Source organism: Dermacentor andersoni, chromosome 6 (assembly GCF_023375885.2).
Source record: "Dermacentor andersoni chromosome 6, qqDerAnde1_hic_scaffold, whole genome shotgun sequence".
NCBI lineage: Eukaryota > Metazoa > Arthropoda > Arachnida > Ixodida > Ixodidae > Dermacentor > Dermacentor andersoni.
In genome coordinates, this window is record NC_092819.1 from 89,517,697 (window position 1) to 89,536,358 (window position 18,662).

The 18,662-nt window shown below is 43.7% G+C and overlaps 1 long non-coding RNA gene across 1 annotated transcript in view; it reads left to right on the forward strand.

Moving 5' to 3' along the window:
- The window catches only part of LOC129382387 (uncharacterized), a 46,891-nt gene extending 32,245 nt beyond the window's left edge, over nucleotides 1–14,646 (forward strand). Inside the window, exons 3-5 of the long non-coding RNA XR_011894956.1 lie at nucleotides 1,080–1,213; nucleotides 4,900–4,977; nucleotides 14,392–14,646. This is a non-coding gene — a long non-coding RNA (uncharacterized lncRNA). The remainder of the gene's footprint in view (nucleotides 1–1,079; nucleotides 1,214–4,899; nucleotides 4,978–14,391) is intronic.
- Nucleotides 14,647–18,662: the final 4,016 nt, after the last annotated feature.

Sequence of the window (18,662 nt, forward strand, 5' to 3'; positions counted from 1 at the left end):
ATTCTTGAATACGCAAAGCCAAAAGGTTGTTTCGGCAAGCTTGGCCTTCGAAGTCAACAAGCTTTTTATTTTGTGTCAACAAAACTTCCAAATGTTGCACCGTTTCTTCCAGATTTTGTATTTTCAATTCATTAGCTTTAGTTAAGTCCAAGATATTGTACAATTTTGTATGCTTCTGATTCAATTCTGAAAGGGTAGCATCGCGCATCTTGTCTGCATCTTTTATCGTTTGAAGTTCATCAAGAATGAGATTTAGTTTCTCCTCAACGGTGAGACCTGGATTGATTTCTACGTCACTACAAAGCAGGAGTAGGAGAACAGTCCAACAGTCATTTGTAATCTGAGCACATCCGAGCACGGCAGCATAACAAGAGTGCAAAAGTTCGTACGAACAGTAGTAAATAGACTGAAATATACACTACAAAGCGATCCAGACGTGGTGAAACATGTTGCTTTAATGAGTGCCGCCGTGAACTCTGAGGGGATGCAAAGAATCTGCGCTTTTATAGCATTTTCCATCGACGTCATACAGCCTTGAGGCTAATGCGAAGTTCCATTTTTGGCAATAATAACGGGAACTAAGACTTGTGGCCGAAACCGTTGCTTCCACGTGCTCGAAGATCCAGGAATACACAGCGCATGCCCAGGTGGGATCAGGTGGGCTGCAGCTTGAAGGCGACGACACAAAGGAAATAACCTTCATAGCGATCTAGACATGGTGAAACATGTTGCTTTCATGAGCACTTTGCCTCTAGTGTGGTAGTTTAGTAATGAATGTAGTCTCTCGCGAAAAAAAAAACATATATTAACTGCTGGCCTTAAGGGCTTGAATCACTTCCGTCATATTACCGCGAAGCCTCTCTAAAACGTAATATGTTGAAACAAATCACTTTATATGTTAGCCAAAAGAAAGAAGTCCAGTGGATTTTAATAAATACTAATTAGAAATTAGGTCAAAACTACATTGGCCTTTGGCTTAGTTCTTGAACACGAACGCGTAGCATATAAAGCGAAAAAACAAAACGGGCATTCTTCTAAAACGGACTATACACACAATTGAACCGTTTCTTCTGTTTCAGCCGTGATTCTCGAAATGCCGGTAATGCCGCTGCATCAGACGGAGTGAATCCCTACCTTTTACACGCGAAACTGCAAAACTGTACCCAAGAAACACCTGTACCGGGTCCATGCATGAGCGTCGTAAATTGGCCTCGTAAGTAGAAAGCACATTTTGCAGAAATTTTTGCTACGAGCACCTTTACGCGTACCCATATCTTTTGAGTTTGCATGCTTTGTATGCTCACTAGCGACGAATTCACGAACATAATTAGCGTAATAGAGCTCAACGAAAGCTAGTGCAAGTGAAATTTCTTGGTTAAAGCGAAACCTACGATTTTCGCCTTAACCAAGGCTATGTTTGCCATCTCGTTTCCTCTGGTCAGTTTGCTTACTGCGACGTGTAAAAGAAAATGTCTTCTCCTTAAAAAACCAAGAAAATTTGTTTCTTTTCTTTTCTGTAGTGCATCACCTTAGTTTTCATTAGCGCTGACAGGCAATGAGTCTCTCCGTACGACAAATTAGTCGGAAACGCAAACACCTGTTTAGTCTCATCGTCATCATCAGTCTATTTTATGTACACTGCAAAACGAAGGTCTCTCCCTGCGAACTCCAATTACCCCTGCCTGAGCCAAAGGAATCCAACTTGCGCCTGCGAATTTCCTGCTTTCATCACTCCACCTAGTTTCCTGCCATCCTCGACTGCCCTTCGCTTCTCTATGTGATCGCACGTATTTTTGTTTGATTTTATTGTGAAGTCATCGCTGCTTAATATACAGCGCACTTTAGCCGCAGAATAATAATAATAATAATAATAATAATAATTTCGCAAACGAAATGAAAGAAGTCAGTGACCACAGCTTAATTGACGTGACATTTGCCTTTAACCTTTAAGGCGCTATTTAATTAGCATAACGATGCGCTTTTACGATAAAGATAAGGATGACTCCATTAACAATGATCTGCGCGCCTTCCTTCCTACCTTCAATAGGTTAGGTTGAAGGCGTTACACTAATGAAAAAGAGATCATATTTCAAAGCAAAATAGGCGAGCACATTGATGGATATTTACCGAGACGTTCCAAGCAAGTCGAAATAATCCCTGTTTATCAAGCACACTTCAGCGGTTCGAAAACAAACATAAACGCCTTTGCCACCCAGCGAATCAAAAAGTGCCTTCCTCTGGAAAGATGATATTCGACAGTAATAAACGTTCAGGACGTGCACGCAATTTGGGTGATAAATGCACATGGCGACCTGGGGACGCAAAGAATCTTCTGTAGCCGAACAACGGTTGCTTACTGCCACTGCGAGTGTGCTAATATTTAAATATTTAACGTGACCTCAATATCTGTATGTACTAATAAGATTTAGACACTAGACTTTCCCTCATTGTCTAAGTAGACGCATGCGCAGTTACCCACGTATTATATAATTCGCCTCCAGTGCGCTCTTTAAGAGAATAGAGAAATGAAGTGTACTCTAGTGTTACACCTTCTCAACTAGGATCCTGAATTATTTCTTACAATTCATCCCCAGGATTGCTGAACAGTACAATGTAATCTGCAACCATAGGCTGTTGTCGCCGTTGATCGGCATTACAAAACATTCTCAGACTAATTAGTAGCTTGAATGCATCGTCTCCGCATGCAGTGAATAGCAGAAGAGAGATTGGGTTATTCTGCCTGACCCCTTTCTCGATAGGCAATTTACCCCTTTTCTTGCTGCTAATAAAGGTTACTGTGGAGTCTTTATATATATTTACTAAGATATTCAGGTACGCCTTAGAGATTCTTCACTACGCGACGCCTCGGATATTTATACGGAATTAAATGCCTTTTGGTATAATCTGTTATTCTTCTTTATTGCCTTGGTGTGATCGTGAGCGTAGGCTCACTAGTCAAGAAAAGTCACTAAACTAGTCACTAAATTCACTAGTCACTAAAGTAGTCAAGAAAAAAATTCAGTCATTTTTGTCCCGTTATCTTTCGCACCTCCATTTACGAATCCGGTCGAAAAAAGAGAGCGAAGAAATTTTCGATTCTCCGTAACAAGAAATGCACATTACCAGTGCGGAAGTGTCCTTCTCAAGGTAGCGTTTACTTCAACGTTACCGTGGATTTGCTGGGAACTGAGCTATTGGCTGCTATAAAATATATTTCTGCTAAACTTCGGGATACCGCAAAAATATGTTCGTTTTAGCAGAAGTCCCTGCTACCTGACGTACATAAAATAAGAAACACACACGCGTGCCCACACGCACACACGCGCGCGCACTACTAAATTACAGATAACCTCAACAACATTAAAACCTAGGATAATGCGAGTAGTAATTTTTGAGGACAAACTCTTTACGAATCGCATAGAGACAGAAACCGAACACAAATCAAACAGTGCCAGAAGCGAATCGAATACGAATCAAATAGGTCAGAAGCGAATCCAGTCGAATATTGAATATCTATTTAATACTTTCTGGATAAGGGTGCAGCGTGAAACTGTTTTGTAATCTCGGTATTGACAACATTAGAAACTATCTTTACTGCGCATTATAAAGCTTGTTTTATTAAAGTAAGCAGCTCGCAAACTCTGGGCCCTTCCCTGGTTACGCTGTCATAAATTGTCATATAAAGCTTATAATGGCAGCCTTGTTTGCCCAGTTAATCTCCTTGTGTAGCTTTGTGACAAAATCAGATATGCGTGCTGTACACTGCGTCTATCAATTTAATATAAACAGCAGCCGCTGCGCAATCCCAACTAAACTTTATTGAGTAATCGTGTTAATCATTAAAGTGCGACTGTCTGAACGACGCACAGTGCTCTAGCACATTATGTTGATTGTAGATGGAATAAAAGTCATCACATCTTTGCTTAAATTTCATGTTTCATCATGTACAGTCGAGGAGGTATAGTATTCGATAAGTATGTGAAAAATATTAGGATTTTGGAATGGCTACTGCTCGATTCTAGGACAAAATCGAATAATGAGTATTTGGTGCGTTGACCGATAGAATAAGGACCTATTTTATTCGCTCTTCAAAAGTTTCGAATATTCGCAAAGCCCTATTAAAACCTAAAGGCAAATGTAAAATAAAAGAAATACTGATTGATATTTTCTACGCTATATGTATTTTCATAACTATAACGTCATGCATTCTTACTAAGCAATTGAATAAATGTATCTTGCCAGCGATCTGCAAATTTCTGTGTTGTTCCAAAAGCTGATAATACACCTGCTTTGGTAAAAGAGTATTATGTGTTCTCGTACTGTTTAAGAAAATCGCCATAGTATATACAACAATTTCCGCTGCATGTGTGAATACCACAGAACAATATCATCACTGTAATTATTAGCCCGCAAGGACACCTCGAAAACATCCTCAAATTGTTTACATGCGTTATATATGGTACTGGTCAGGCGGCTATCCACGTCATCGCGGACGCTGGCACAGATGTTTATAGGCACAGAAACACTGCTTGCTTTTCGTGTAGCTAGCAAAGTCGCCTTCCTCAAGGTTGTCGACTGGGGTCTCCCGCTGAGCCTTGTACCCGCCGCCAGGGGTGGTTGTGGAAGTGCGGCTTGAGCGGCTGTTCTTGCTGAGTGAACTTGTTTTTCATTATGCCTTAGGGAAAACTCACCAGATAACAACATTCCTGCTCTAATATTTAGAAGTTCGTTTTAACCGGGTTTTGTTTAGCGACAGCCTGCTGCACTATGCAAAAAGTGCCAAAAGTAATAACAGGAACACCACTATCCATAATTCGCAACCTTCCGTTGATTGAAATCGCCGTGACCTCCCATACATATAGCGAATCTTTGCAGAATAATTTTTTTTTTGGTTTTCAGAGCTAGGAAATGTTACGAAGGTACTCTGGCAGTATAATCCTACAGGACCGTGTGGTATCTTTTTCTATTGGTATCAAGGTAAGTTATAAGTAAGAAACGCAATGTGCAATACTGCTGCTCATCAGAAACGACATCCTAACGCGTTAGCGTTAAGGAGAAAACCCGGCGCCGCAGAAAACCCGGCGTCCGGCGTCGGGCGTCCTTTCGGCAATATATTTTCTAACAACACATACCCAGGACGTTCATGTGACGGAAGGAATTCACTGAAATAATTGAATTTCTCCAGCTGAAATACGTGAATATATCGCAAACTACGATTACACCTAACCTACGGACATGATAGCTTTCGGAGTGTAATTTGAATATGGGAGAAAACATAATTCCGTTACGCGAAAACTCAAACAAACTCATTTTCTAGCGTTTCTACAGTGCACAGACCGGAGACGGCGTCCGCCATTTGCGCACGCCGGCGCGTAAATATCTCAAGATTGCATGGTGTGGCTCACCCGCTTCCTTAAAACACTTCCAGATGGCGCTCGCTTCCCCTGCATCGCAGCCCCTGCAAGAGCCCGCGTTTCGACCAGAAAGCCCGCCTTCGTGCATAGGGTTCGCCGCGAGCGTTTCCCCGTAAACATTACGGTTACTTACGCTGCAGTTGCTGGGAACCGTGAGAAGCAGTCAGGGATCTCTGAATGCATCGCGCTCCACTCTTAACGGCAAAGCTTAGGCGTCATCCTAATTTTTCATCTAATCTTACGAACTGAGCAAGCAGAATATTCAAGTCTGCAACGTGCAAACACAGCATTGCAATTTTTAGAAATGAGACTGTCACGAGGAGCAATGTTACAGGTGGGGGGGGGGCAGTAAAGAAATTATTATTAGGTAGACTTTTACTGTGCACTGATGAACGATTGCTCCGAAACATAGCAAAATGTAACTAACGAAAACTGCGGCACATATAGTCGGCTGTCATCAACTTGCGTCAGTTATACGGCTTATTACAAGTAGCCCACGCCATACGTTAGTCGATGAGGAAACACTCTACAGCACTCGCTCGCGCGTAACAGCACAAGCTTATTTTTTTAATATTTACTTATTCCGACGGCAGGGATTGCACTCGTGGGTGACTGATGGCGGTGCTGAGGTGACGTCAACAGGGCGACCCCCACCTCTGTACCCATTTGCTCGCGCTTTCATTACATGTTAGCGTATGACAGCGCTCTCCAATTCATCCGTGTCCCTCCAATGCATTATGTACCTAACGTACCTTTGATACAACCACAAGCATCGTAGTCAGGTACCCGTTCAAGTGACTCCTTCATGAAACATCACGCAGAGCTGGTAAACGAGAGTCCATGCAGCTTCAGAAAGGAAGCACAATCTCAGGGTTTATTCGCAAAAGTTTGCCTGGATTGTGGAATTGCAGTAGAACGCTAATTTTGTATTTAGGTGATAATTCTAGCTCCTCGGTATTACGCATATAAAAATCTTGCTGCCAAAAAGCAAACTTCATATTTAAACGTTCAAGCAGCTTATCTACAACAATAGTTGCATGACGCTCTGTGATGTTTCCCTATCATCACCTATTCTTGACACTATTTTCCTGAATATTACCACTTTCAACTTAGAAAGATTTGTATATTTACGTTAGAATGAAAATGCTATTTCTTCTCAACCTGCTTTCAGACAACTGGAAACCATTCAGAAAATATCACTTTATCACCGTAAGAATAATCACTTGTATGTTAAAGAATACAGGAAAACCTGTGAACATTTTATTGCGCTCCTTTGTGCGTCCCATTCACCCGCTTGCGTGTTTCGGGCTGCAGTTATTTATTTGGTCAAAAACCAGCAAACGGCAACATCCCAGTTTTCATATTACGGTGTGAAACACGCGTCACTTGATTACGGAAGAAAATGTATCTGAACCAGCAACGTACAACAAACGCTGCCGCTTTTTTTTTTACACGGTAGAACAAATTTTCTTGGCTGCACGAAGATTTCCCGGGAAATTTGCCCGCTTGTCATTGCAGAAGAAAAAAAAAAGAATCGTGTTATGCCGAGCGGACTTACGTGCAGGGCCCAGCTCAGTCAATGTGGAAGTAAAAAACTTTAACTATATGTCGAAGGTTAGTGCTCAAGTTTAATACTATGTCCTTCTACTACACGTTTCAAACATTTCGTAAACACCACAAATATACGGATAGGTGTTCCAAAAGGACTTCTTGGGCAAGTTGGTGCTTAGATTTCCTAGGTATCCCCGCAAGGGTGTCTGCGTCGGCAGGCGTTTGTTGTGTGGCGACACCACGTACCCGAGCACACGAGGCTTGGACCCTCCCGCGTGTAGCCGTGCGCGGCTTAGCCGTGTCTGGCGAAAAGGGGATCCTGGGGGTTGAGCCAATGCTGGGTGTTTGGACCTTTAAGGCCCCCCGGCGGAGGCAACACACCTCTTCGGCCTCGGCTTCACATAGACGGCACCTCCAGACTGACCCACCTGGAGGAAATCGGCAGTCGCCTTTTCCTGTCCTCCTCTCCAATCTTCGCCTTTCTCTCCCATTTTTACATCTTTCCTGTCTTCACTTTTTATTACTTCCATTTTTCCTGGCGGCAAGGGTTAACCGTGTGTAATATATCCTGCCTTGGGTATATATATATTAGGTTATAGCGGCGATGCATGGCTGGCGTCTGGAGGTATTTTTTTAACCTTGTAGCGTCCCCTTGTGCGGCTCGGTGGTGGGTGGCCACCATCGCCGCCGAATTTCTCTGCTCTATATGGCAAATAACTTTCCTCCGCTACCTGATCGCTCCCTGACGAGGGGGCGCACCGATGAAACATTCACTTTCTTCATGCAGCCAAAACAATCATTTCCAAAGTACCACGTTGTACATAGTCAGAACGATAAGAAAACAGTCAGAATGATCTCACCATTTGTTGTAGCGAAATCTCTCACTGAAGCAATTGGCCCAGGCTATAAAGTAACGAAGATGGGAAGTGCCGATCTTCTTCTCGAACTCCGAGACAAAGTGCAGTATGACAAACTGTCGAAAGTTGTAGCATTTGGGGAAATTCCCGTCTCAGTGGGCCCACACAGATCAATGAACACAGTGCGCGGGGTCGTCTCAGAAGATGACCTCCTCGAATTGAGCGAAAGCGAACTGCTTGAAGGATGGCAAGACCAGAACGTTGTCAAAGTTCAAAGAATAACATTGAGGCGAGATAACAAGCAAATACCTACCAAACACATAATCATTACTTTCGGAACCTGCAACCTACCTGAAACAATAGAAACCGGTTACTGTAAGCTTCGCGTGAGACCGTATATCCCAAATCCGCGTCGATGCTTCAAGTGTCAGCGCTTTGGGAATGGGTCGCAGAACTGCAGAGGACGTGCTACTTGTGCCAAGTGTAGTTCTTCTGAACACGCTTCTGACATCTGTACATCAACAAACCACTGTGCCAACTGTGAAGGGGACCACCCCACCTACTCGCGATCGTGCCCTACTTGGAAAAAAGAGAAACAAATCATAGAACTGAAAGTAAAACTCAACCTATCATTTCCAGAGGCTCGTAAGCGCTCCAAAATCAGTTCAGTCCTTCCTACACCGATGTGGCGCGCCGGGGGGCAGCCCTACATCTTCAGGCGGCCGCGCAAGTCACACGGAGTGTGACGGCGGTTACGCCATCAGCCCCTTACGCCCCTGGCGGGAGCAGCCACGGCTCTTCCGCCCCCTACCACGAAGGGCCAGCAGACCTCCGAGCCTGCCGGTCCCAGGGCCACTGCTCGTGCAGACAGGCCCGAAAAACTCCCGAGAGTGCCTGCTGAGCGGGCTTCATCCAGCGCCTCTGACGAGGCGACTGATGTAACAAAATCTTCTGCGGCGTCTCAGACGCCGAAGGAAGGGCGTTGCTCCCTGGAGCGCGCCAACAAAAAAGAAATACCCCGCATCAAGGGGCCTGACAAGGTCCCTTGAGCCAGCCTAAGTGATATCTCTTGACACACAGCACATAAACACAAACAATATGGATACACAAATATTACACTGGAACGTGAGAGGTTTGATCCACAACCTCGATGATGTCAAAGAACTCAAACAAATACAATCCAAAGGTGCTGTGTGTTCAGGAGACACATCTTAAATCTAAGCAAACAAACTTTCTTAGGCAATACGCTATTTTCCGGAAAGACCGAGATGATGCTGTTGCATAGTCCGGCGGATAGCAATAATAGTCGACAGAGGCGTTGCTTGTCGGCAACTGCAACTCCGAACACCTCTTGAGGCAGTTGCAATCCAAGCAGTGCTATTCAATAAGCTAGTTGCTATCACGTCCGTATACATCCCCCCAAGTTATCAACTCTCTAGCACAACATTTCAAAGCTTTATTGCTGAGCTGCGTCACCCTTACATAGTCGTCGGTGATCTAAACGGGCATAGCACACTATGGGGCGACTCACGCTGTGATGCGAGAGGACTGCTTATAGAAAACATCCTATTCACTTCAAGTTCCTGCTTGCTTAACAAGAAAAAGCCAACATTTTACAGCTCAACACATAAAACATTTTCTTCGATAGACCTTAGCACAGCGTCTAGTACAATTGTGCCATATCTCCAGTGGGATGTCATTAATAACCCTTATAGCAGTGATCACTTCCCCATCGTCCTAAACCTTAAAAAACAAGGTGAGTGTCCTGCACATGTTGTTCGATGGAAAGTTGATTCAGCCGACTGGACGAAGTTTCGGGAACTAACGCAGCTGCCCTGGAATGATATCTGTGAACTTGGCCTAGACGACGTAGTAGCATACATAACAGGGTTCATTATTGATGCTGCATCAGTATCTATCCCCCAAACAAAAGGGTCGCCCTCGAAACGACGTATTCCATGGTGGAATGAGGAGTGTAGAGAAGCCAGGAAAAAGCAAAACAAGGCTTGGAATCTCCTCCGTAACTCACAAACCACAGAGAATCTAAATAATTTCAAGACGATCAAGTCGCAAGGTAGAAGAACGCGCCGCCGCGCTAAACGGGAAGGTTGGAAAAACTACATAAGCAGCATCAATTCGTATACAGACGAACGAAAAGCCTGGAACAGGGTTAACAAAATAAAAGGCTGCGAAACTCATCCCTTATCTTTATTAAATACACAAGGAGACACCCTGGAGGATCAGGCAGATTGTCTACAAGCACATTTCAAGCACATTTCTAGTGCATCTCATTACACAGATACATTCCTAAAATACCAGCGACTAGCAGAACAGATGAATTTGGGTCGGAATACCACATCCTACGAAGTATACAATCGTCCATTTGGAATGGCTGACTTCCAGGCCTCACTGAACTGTTGCAACAAGTCCGCTCCAGCAAGTGACAGGATAATGTATGAGACGATCAGACACTTACACCCCGAAACCCAAAAAAACACTACTGTCACTCTTTAATTCCATGTTCTCTGCAGGCTACATTCCTTCTGTTTGGAAAGAAGCAATCGTAATCGCTATTCTCAAAGAGGGCAAGGACCCTTCCTCACCCAACAGTTATAGGCCTATAGCTCTGACGAGTTGTATATGCAAATTATTTGAGAAAATGATTAACCGTCGCCTCATCCATTTTCTTGAAAGGAACAAGATACTCGATCCCTTACAGTGCGGTTTTAGAGAGGGTAGATCCACAACAGATCACCTTGTCCGGATCGAGACAAACATCCGTGATGCCTTTGTCCACAAACAGTTTTTCCTGTCCGTATTTTTAGATATGGAGAAGGCATACGACACAACCTGGCGCTTTGGAATCCTCCGTGATCTGTCTGAAATGGGAGTTCGAGGCAACTTGCTGAACGTGATTCAGAGTTACCTCTCCAATCGTACGTTCCGTGTTAGAGTTGGTAACGTTCTGTCTCGTCCATTTACGCGAGAGGCTGGTGTTCCACAAGGAGGTGTGCTCAGCTGCACTCTTTTTATTGTCAAAATGAACTCGATCCAGACTGCCATACCACGTAGTATGTTTTATTCTGTATATGTAGATGACATCCAGATAGGTTTTAAATCATGTAATCTAAGTATCTGTGAGCGACATGTACAGCTTTGCATAAATAAATTGTCTAAGTGGGCAGACGAAAATGGTTTTAGGCTAAATCCGAAAAAAAGTTCGTGCGTCCTGTTTTCTAATAAGAGAGGGATACTGGCGGACCCCGTAATCAATCTCAATGGAGAACGGTTATCTGTGAGCTGTGAACACAAATTCTTAGCGATCCTTCTAGACAGTAAGCTAACTTTTGTGCCACACATGAAGTATCTTACGGCAAAATGTCTCAAGACTATGAATCTGCTGAAGCTGTTGTCGCGCACAGCTTGGGGAAGCGACAGGAGATGCCTAATAAAGTTGTAGAAAAGTCTAATATTAACACGCGCTGACTATGGGGCCATAGTTTATAATTCTGCTGGACCTAGTACTCTAAATATTCTAGATCCTGTCCACCACTTAGGCATCCGCCTTGCAACAGGCGCCTTTAGAACTAGTCCTGTGCAAAGCCTCTACCTCGAATCTAATGAATGGTCCCTATACTACCAAAGGACATATTTGTGTCTTTCGTATGCCTTGAAGGTAAAATCAGCTGTGGATCATCCATGTCATTCAATTATTCAGGACTCCTCCACGGCCAGGCTATTCCGTAACCGCCCAGGTGTCCGTCCTTCTCTGTCCCTCCGGTTGGAAGCAGTCTCAGAAAAAAACAGGGGTCTCTCTTTTAGAGAATGTCTTAATGGCCCCCTTTCGGCTTCCACCGCCTTGGGAGTGGCAAACTATCCAATATGACATCTCTTTCTTAGAATTATCGAAACAAGCACCTGAGGCTCACATACAGTCACATTTTATTGAACTTAAAGAGAAGTATTCCTGTGACGAATATTACACAGATGCTTCGAAGTCTCCTGCTGGTGTTGCTTACGCAGCTCACGGACCCTCATTTTCAACATCAGGGCCACTAAACCCACACACCAGCATCTTTACGGCAGAAGCATACGGTATACTTCCGGCTATTAAACACATAAGGCGCAGAAATGTCGCTAAGGCTGTTGTCTTTACAGACTCATTAAGTGTCGTGAGAGCCCTGATTAGCTTACGAAAGCATAAGAATCCCGTTTTGAATGAGCTGTATAGCTTGTTGTGCTCCGCATATATCTGCAACCAAGCGATTATCCTATGCTGGGTACCTGGCCATAAAAGTATAAAAGGTAACGTAGCTGCTGATGAAAACGCTACGTCAGTGAGTTTTAGCGACACAGATAGAAATATCCCTATTCCTGCCACAGACCTAAAGCCTTTTTTGCGCCGTAAATTGAGGAAACATTGGCAAGCAGAGTGGGATACACAAACATTGAATAAGTTACATATTATAAAACCAAGATTGCGGAATCGAATAAGTGACAAAACAGCACGGTACAAGGAAGTACTTCTTTGCCGATTAAGAATAGGACACACTTACAGTACTCACTCCTACCTATTGACTGGTGGGGATCCTCCTACTTGTAGTAGGTGCGGCGATAGCCTGACCGTCCTTCATGTTCTTATCCAGTGCCCTGCAATAGAAACGGAGAGGAAAAAGTATTTCCCTTGTGCATATCGGGAAAATATACCTCTCCATCCTGCATTTTTTCTAAGTGACGAACCGCTTTTTAAACTGCAAATAGTCTTAGATTTTTTAGCCGAAACAGACATTCTGAAAATCATTTGGCAAGGCAATTTTTAGCACATGGCTAACAGCCCTGCATTCAGGGGTCCTCTTGAAACGCTGGTGTCAGTGTTGTTTTATTGCATAATGTTTTAACGACAGCCCATTGCCATAGCCCACATCACTGCCTAGTCACCGTCATTATTTTAGCAACTATATATTCTACGCCACTCACAGCTACAGATTTTAGGCCCTTTTACAGCCATGTGACATCTACCATGAGGAATTCATTGCGCACGCCATCCATAATACATCGTCAACATTACCACTTGTCATGGCGCTCTTTGGCCGAACCTGGCCCTTGCGCCATAAAACACCACACATCATCATCAGATTTCCTAGGTATATCTGGTGGCGCAAAATACATTTCTTGAAAAGGGACAGAAGAAAGGAAGACAGTGAAGCACTTCGTTTCTTCTGTCCCTTTTCAAGAAATGTATTTTGCGCCACAAAGTATACCCAGGAAATGCGGATATGTGGTTGGCGGTATAAGTTATAACGTAAGCAATAGCGCTTCGACGGTGAGGTACGTAAATTTTCTGGTATTAAAACTAACCCTTTAAATTTAATTAATTGAGAGCATACCCTATTGCAAAAGACATCGTCTTACAGTGCCTTCTAATGTGAAACCATTGTGTTTTTTGACACTGGATCACACTGGGGACGCTGGCGCTCACTCGAAGTCACCGGGACACCGCTGAGAACACTGGATAAGAGCTGGATCACACTGGACGAGTCGCTCGTTTCCCTGCTACGATGCTGTGGCGCACTGGTTTGTGCTGTACACGCGCTGGTTCTCGCTGCAGTTCGGTAGCTCGCACTGGAAACTGCGCTACTTGCGTTTGTGCCACACTGGTTTCAGCATGCAAAGAGTGCAGATGCTGTTGAATATTAAATTCTTTATACTATTTCATTGCCAGATACTTGTCTCTTGTCCTGAGGATACTCAGGGCAAGGAGGACACCACTTACTTTACCTCAAGAGCAACGAGTTCGATGGTTTAAATAAATGATTTCTCTCTCCCTCTCTCTCTGATTTGGGTGGGCATGGAAATGCTTACGCATCTAAAATACAGTGGCCTGCCCCGTCATTTTTAAACGTTAAGGGCACCGTGTCGCAAAATATACTGTGTCGGACTCGGCGGAGTTGTTCGTGAGTGAAAATCTCGTATACATGTTGACATATGTATATGCCACGCCTTGCTAAATGACATGCGGTACATGCGAGTTATATTGCCACACCATTCTGTCACTAAAGTTGCTCATACCAGTCCAACATTCTTGACAAGGTTATTCCTCGGAATTTTGAAAATGACAGCCCACAAACAAATGTCATGAAACGAAACACCGACCGCACTTGCGTGTTATGTTAAGTATTTTCAGACTTAAATATTAAAAAATGTGAAACAATACCAGTAACCTGAATAAGATGTAATTTGTTTGGCTGTACACTACCTCCGGAATCGGCACAGGCAAGAGCCCGCGTTTCTACCAGAAAGCTGGCTTTCGTGCATAGCGTTCACCGCCAGTGTTTCCAGGTAAACATCACTGTTACATATGCTGCATTTGCCTGGAAGCGTTAGAAGCAGTCAGGGATCTTTGAATGCTGTCGCGTTGCTCTCTTAAGGACAATGTTTAAGCGTTCTCCAAATTTATTATTACTTACTGTGTTTCTTCTCTTGAGCGTAATGATTTCTATTCGTAAATATCAACTAGACCAAGAAAAAGTCTCTGTGAAATGCAAAGCTTCTTATTTTTTTCTGAACAGGACATCAAGTGTGCGAGATCGACATCGTAGAAGATGGACTTCCAGGACCAGGCTCACACGACATTTACCACGTTTGCCAGACAATGTTTAGGTATATCTGTGAACATAATTAACCTAAACCAAGGATTTACCGAGAGGCCTAAATCCAAGCATTCAATAAATATAGAAGCAGATTTTTTAATAGGTTTGTCTTCCGAAGCTTGAAAGCAAAATAAAAGTATACGTACTTTTGATAATGTAGAAATAATCTTAGGTGCACTGATGCAGATGTCAAACACACGGCACAGTAAAATAAGTGCTGTGAAAGTTCACTCAAATTCTTTCATCCTCAAATATTTGTTTTTAGAAGTCAGTGCATTTAAACATTTTTCAATATGAAATGGTAATCACGGCTTATCAAAGCAACTCTCCTTTGGAGCTCCTAGAGATGAGCTAGTTTTTGGTGTAAGTGAAAAAGCCGATTAACACTGATGGATGAAACCTCTTGGCGCCAGTCGCACGCACTGGCCATGTTTTAGGAAAAAGAAGAAAGCAGTCGAAAAATGAATGCCGCGCACTATTTTGATGTACACAAGGAAATAATTGCCAAAAGATTCCAAGGGTTACGTGTCCTAAAAAGCACACATTTTCTTTCTGTTCTTTAAAGTAGCTATGAAACGAATTTCCGTAAAGCCTCAGAAATATTTTTGAACGACTTTTGTGCCTTCCAGTGATTGCATTACCGAATAATTTTTTTCTATAAACCTAGTACGAACGGAGATAGTAGGCCCGCCGCGAAATGTTTACGTGTGTTATTCTTCCTTAAAAATTTCCGTTCCCCTAGAGCGGGGCGGTACGGGTGGCGGTTTCCCGTGTATGGTTCGACATCACCTAGATTACATCTTCATTTCAGTCTTTCTGCTTCTGTAAGCGACCTCTGTTAGCAACCCGTATACTTCCAATCGCCGTTACTATGCTTACCTCGCGCTCGTCACTTTGTTACGCATGCCTGCTCTCTCCTTCTGACGGGCATTTAGCGTCAAACTACAATACCAACTTATCTTCTGCGGCAGTAGTACAAATTCCTGAAGTACGAAAGAAACGTTGCATGGTCGTCCGGGTAAATTTGTTGGTAGCACGCATATCGTTTAGCACGTAATACATTAGATTTCTGCTTCATTGTTTCAATAAATAATTTGCGCAAACGGCAAGTACGTAAAGTCTATGCAGACACATTCAACCTTTTTTGAGAAAACGGTGCCATGGAGAAGGGTGTGTATTACCATAAGGGCACGAGTCGCTGCACTCGGAGTACCATTCGCGTCATCTTTGCGCATTGTTTCCGCTATCAAATCCCAAGCAGTTATGGAAATGTGTTTTACCCTTATAGATATCGAGCTTGCTGTTCCATACGGAGAGTCTTTAATAATTGCGATCTAAGCTAAAAGCGTAAAAAGCAAGTACACTTAACGACACATCTGAAGGGAAATATATCACCTTTTGTGCCCAAATAGACAAACAGAACTAAAGCCAAATAGTGAAAACGTTGGCCACTTCAAATTGAAAAAAAAAAATGCTATCGAGAAGTGAAACAGGTTCAGCAGAAGCAGTAAAGGGTGCGAAAAGAATTGAGAAATTGGAGAAAAAGATTGTGAAGAGGAAGAGGCGTTTTTTTCTTCAACCATTTATGAAGCACACTCAACGCCAGACGAACAGAGGGAAAAAGAAAATCTGGATGAGTACAGGTAATAAGAAAGGAGCACCGAGTTTCTCGCGCACCTATTTCGTTTAGTTTACGTATGTTTAAATACCTTTTGGTGTCATTTTTAGAGGCAATATATATTACATTTGTGTTGAATGCACCATGCACTGTGTATTGTGAAGGTTCGTGGGCCCAGGGACTCAGATACAGGTAGCAAAGTCATAGACAGTACCTATATTTGTGAACGACGGACGGCAACAATTGCACTTATGATGAGATAGCAAGAGACTGAACTATTTCTATAGCGGTCCAGTCAGTCCACGGCTCATGCGAGTTCTTCGAACATGTGTCCTTGCTGACGATACGAGAAGTCTTCGTAAGATGATCACTCGCAGTACTTGGTGACGAGATCGGACGCATCGGCGCTTGCAGACTTGCAGCGCAGTTTCTACGACGAAATTGTAGAGGCGGCCAGCGCACGAGCAGACCCTGTACTGCTCGCGCGAAAGCAAGGCAAGCCCACGCTGACAGCAACGCCATACCACTGCCGCGACCCCAGCAGGCGGGTTGTGTCGAACCCTTTCATGTGGCTTGCCCGAACATCACACTCTCGACCAGAGTAACCTCCTACTAGTGAGCTCGAACGCTCGTTCACCGCAAGAACAGCACCAACCCGTTCTTTCTGGTCCGCACCGCAGCTCTGGTCTGGAACACTGGTTCACCGCAGGACATATCAATGGCGTCCCGGCTGGTCTGGTAGCACCGGCTCGGTGCGTGTTGTGCCACAGGTTGAGCCCGTACACGCCATGGCTAGCCTGGCAGCGCTAGCTCAGCCGTGTTCTGTTCCGAGAGCCGAGCGCTTCCATGCACGTACGTCTCGAGCGCAGGTATTCACTTTTTCGTGGCATCCGTTGGTTTCTGCCATGTTTCCCTACTAGTTTCTTCAGTACATTGTACACACATACTTAGCAGTTTCTGAACGTGGGGCACACAAATACAAGCAAACAACACATTGCAATAGACGAATCAGCGCACCACGAAAATATGTCAAGAATAACATGATCTGTTTACAACGTCAATACGTCACAAATGTTCAGTGAAATCCACGCGACTCATATAATCAGCGCCAATTTCCTCACCGCGCATGTATTCAACATGAAAGTCATACTCCATAAGGAGTAAACTCCAACGTAGGACCCTGTTATTAAGGTGTTCGCTGATTGAATGGATGTCAGTGGTTGATGATAGCACTGCAATAGAAACAGTCGGCCATACAGGAAAACATCACATTTCTGAATTGCCGAAACTACGGCAAGGCCTTCTGTTTCGATTGTAGAAAAGGCTGATTCACACGGTAGTAATTTCCGGTTTGCGTGAAATACTTGGTGCAGACGACCTTCATGCTCCTGGAGTAGTACTGCTCCTAAGCTTCGTGAAGACGCATCTGTGCCTAAAACAAATGGCCTATAGCCTATTGGCTTGGCCTATTGGCCAATCCGTGGCCAATAGGCCCTTCACAGCGTGAAACACTTTTTCGCATTCTACACACCAAAGTAATTTATTTTGGGAGCCTTTCTTTGTAAGTTCGGTCAATGCATATGTCAACTCAGCATAATTGGGCACAAAGTCGCGATAGTAACCCGCAAGGTCCAGGAAGACTTTCAGTTCCTTCTTTGTTTGTGGTGGTTGTACAGCCACTCGAATCTTCTCACTAGTGCTTTTCGTCGTCTGTAGTACACCTTGCCGGACGACGTGACCAAAAGTGCTGGTCGTCGGGAAGTCGACTTTGCATTTTGCGGCTTAATAATTAAGCGAGCCGTTCTGACGTGCTCAAAAATCTCTTCGGTGTTTCCAGATGGTTTTCCCAAGTCTCAGAGGCGTTGTCGCCTCTGAGACTTGTGTACATCAAAATAGTGCGCCGCATGTAAACAATTTGAAAATGTTCTTGAGGTGTCTTTGGGGGCTAATAATTACGGCAATGATAGTGTTCTGCGGTATTCACACATGCAGCTGAAATTGTTGGAACTACTATGGCGACTTTTTTAAACTGTGCGAGAACACATAATAACCTTTTACCAAACCAGGTGAATTATCTGCTTTAAAAAAGTAGTACACTCGGTAGAAATTAGTAGAAAGAGCACAAAATATTAAAAAGCTATTAGATTTCGCTGTTTTCTTTTTGTGAAAGAGCAAAGGTCGGCAGATTCCGAAATTTATAACTGAATTACTAGATACGTTTGGAAATCAGTACAGCTTCGGATAAATCAGTAGATGCAGGGCTACACTGTCTGCACTCTGAGCCTTTCAAGCATGCGGCTCGATGCCAGACCGACAAGTCTTAATATACACTGGGAAACGAGGAATAAAAAGTGAAAAAATGTCAAAGGCAAGTGTGGTAAGTGAATGCACCTGTGATTCAAAAGCACATTGCGTGCTGCAGGAGCGACAACTTCGATAGAGCGTACGGGCCTTGTCTATCACCATCTTTGGAATGCTGCTGTGCAAATGAACAGTGGGAATGCGCAGAGAAGTCCTAGTGGCTCAACATTTTTTTCGCCCCGTGAAAAAGCCGGTAGAAATGAACTTTGAT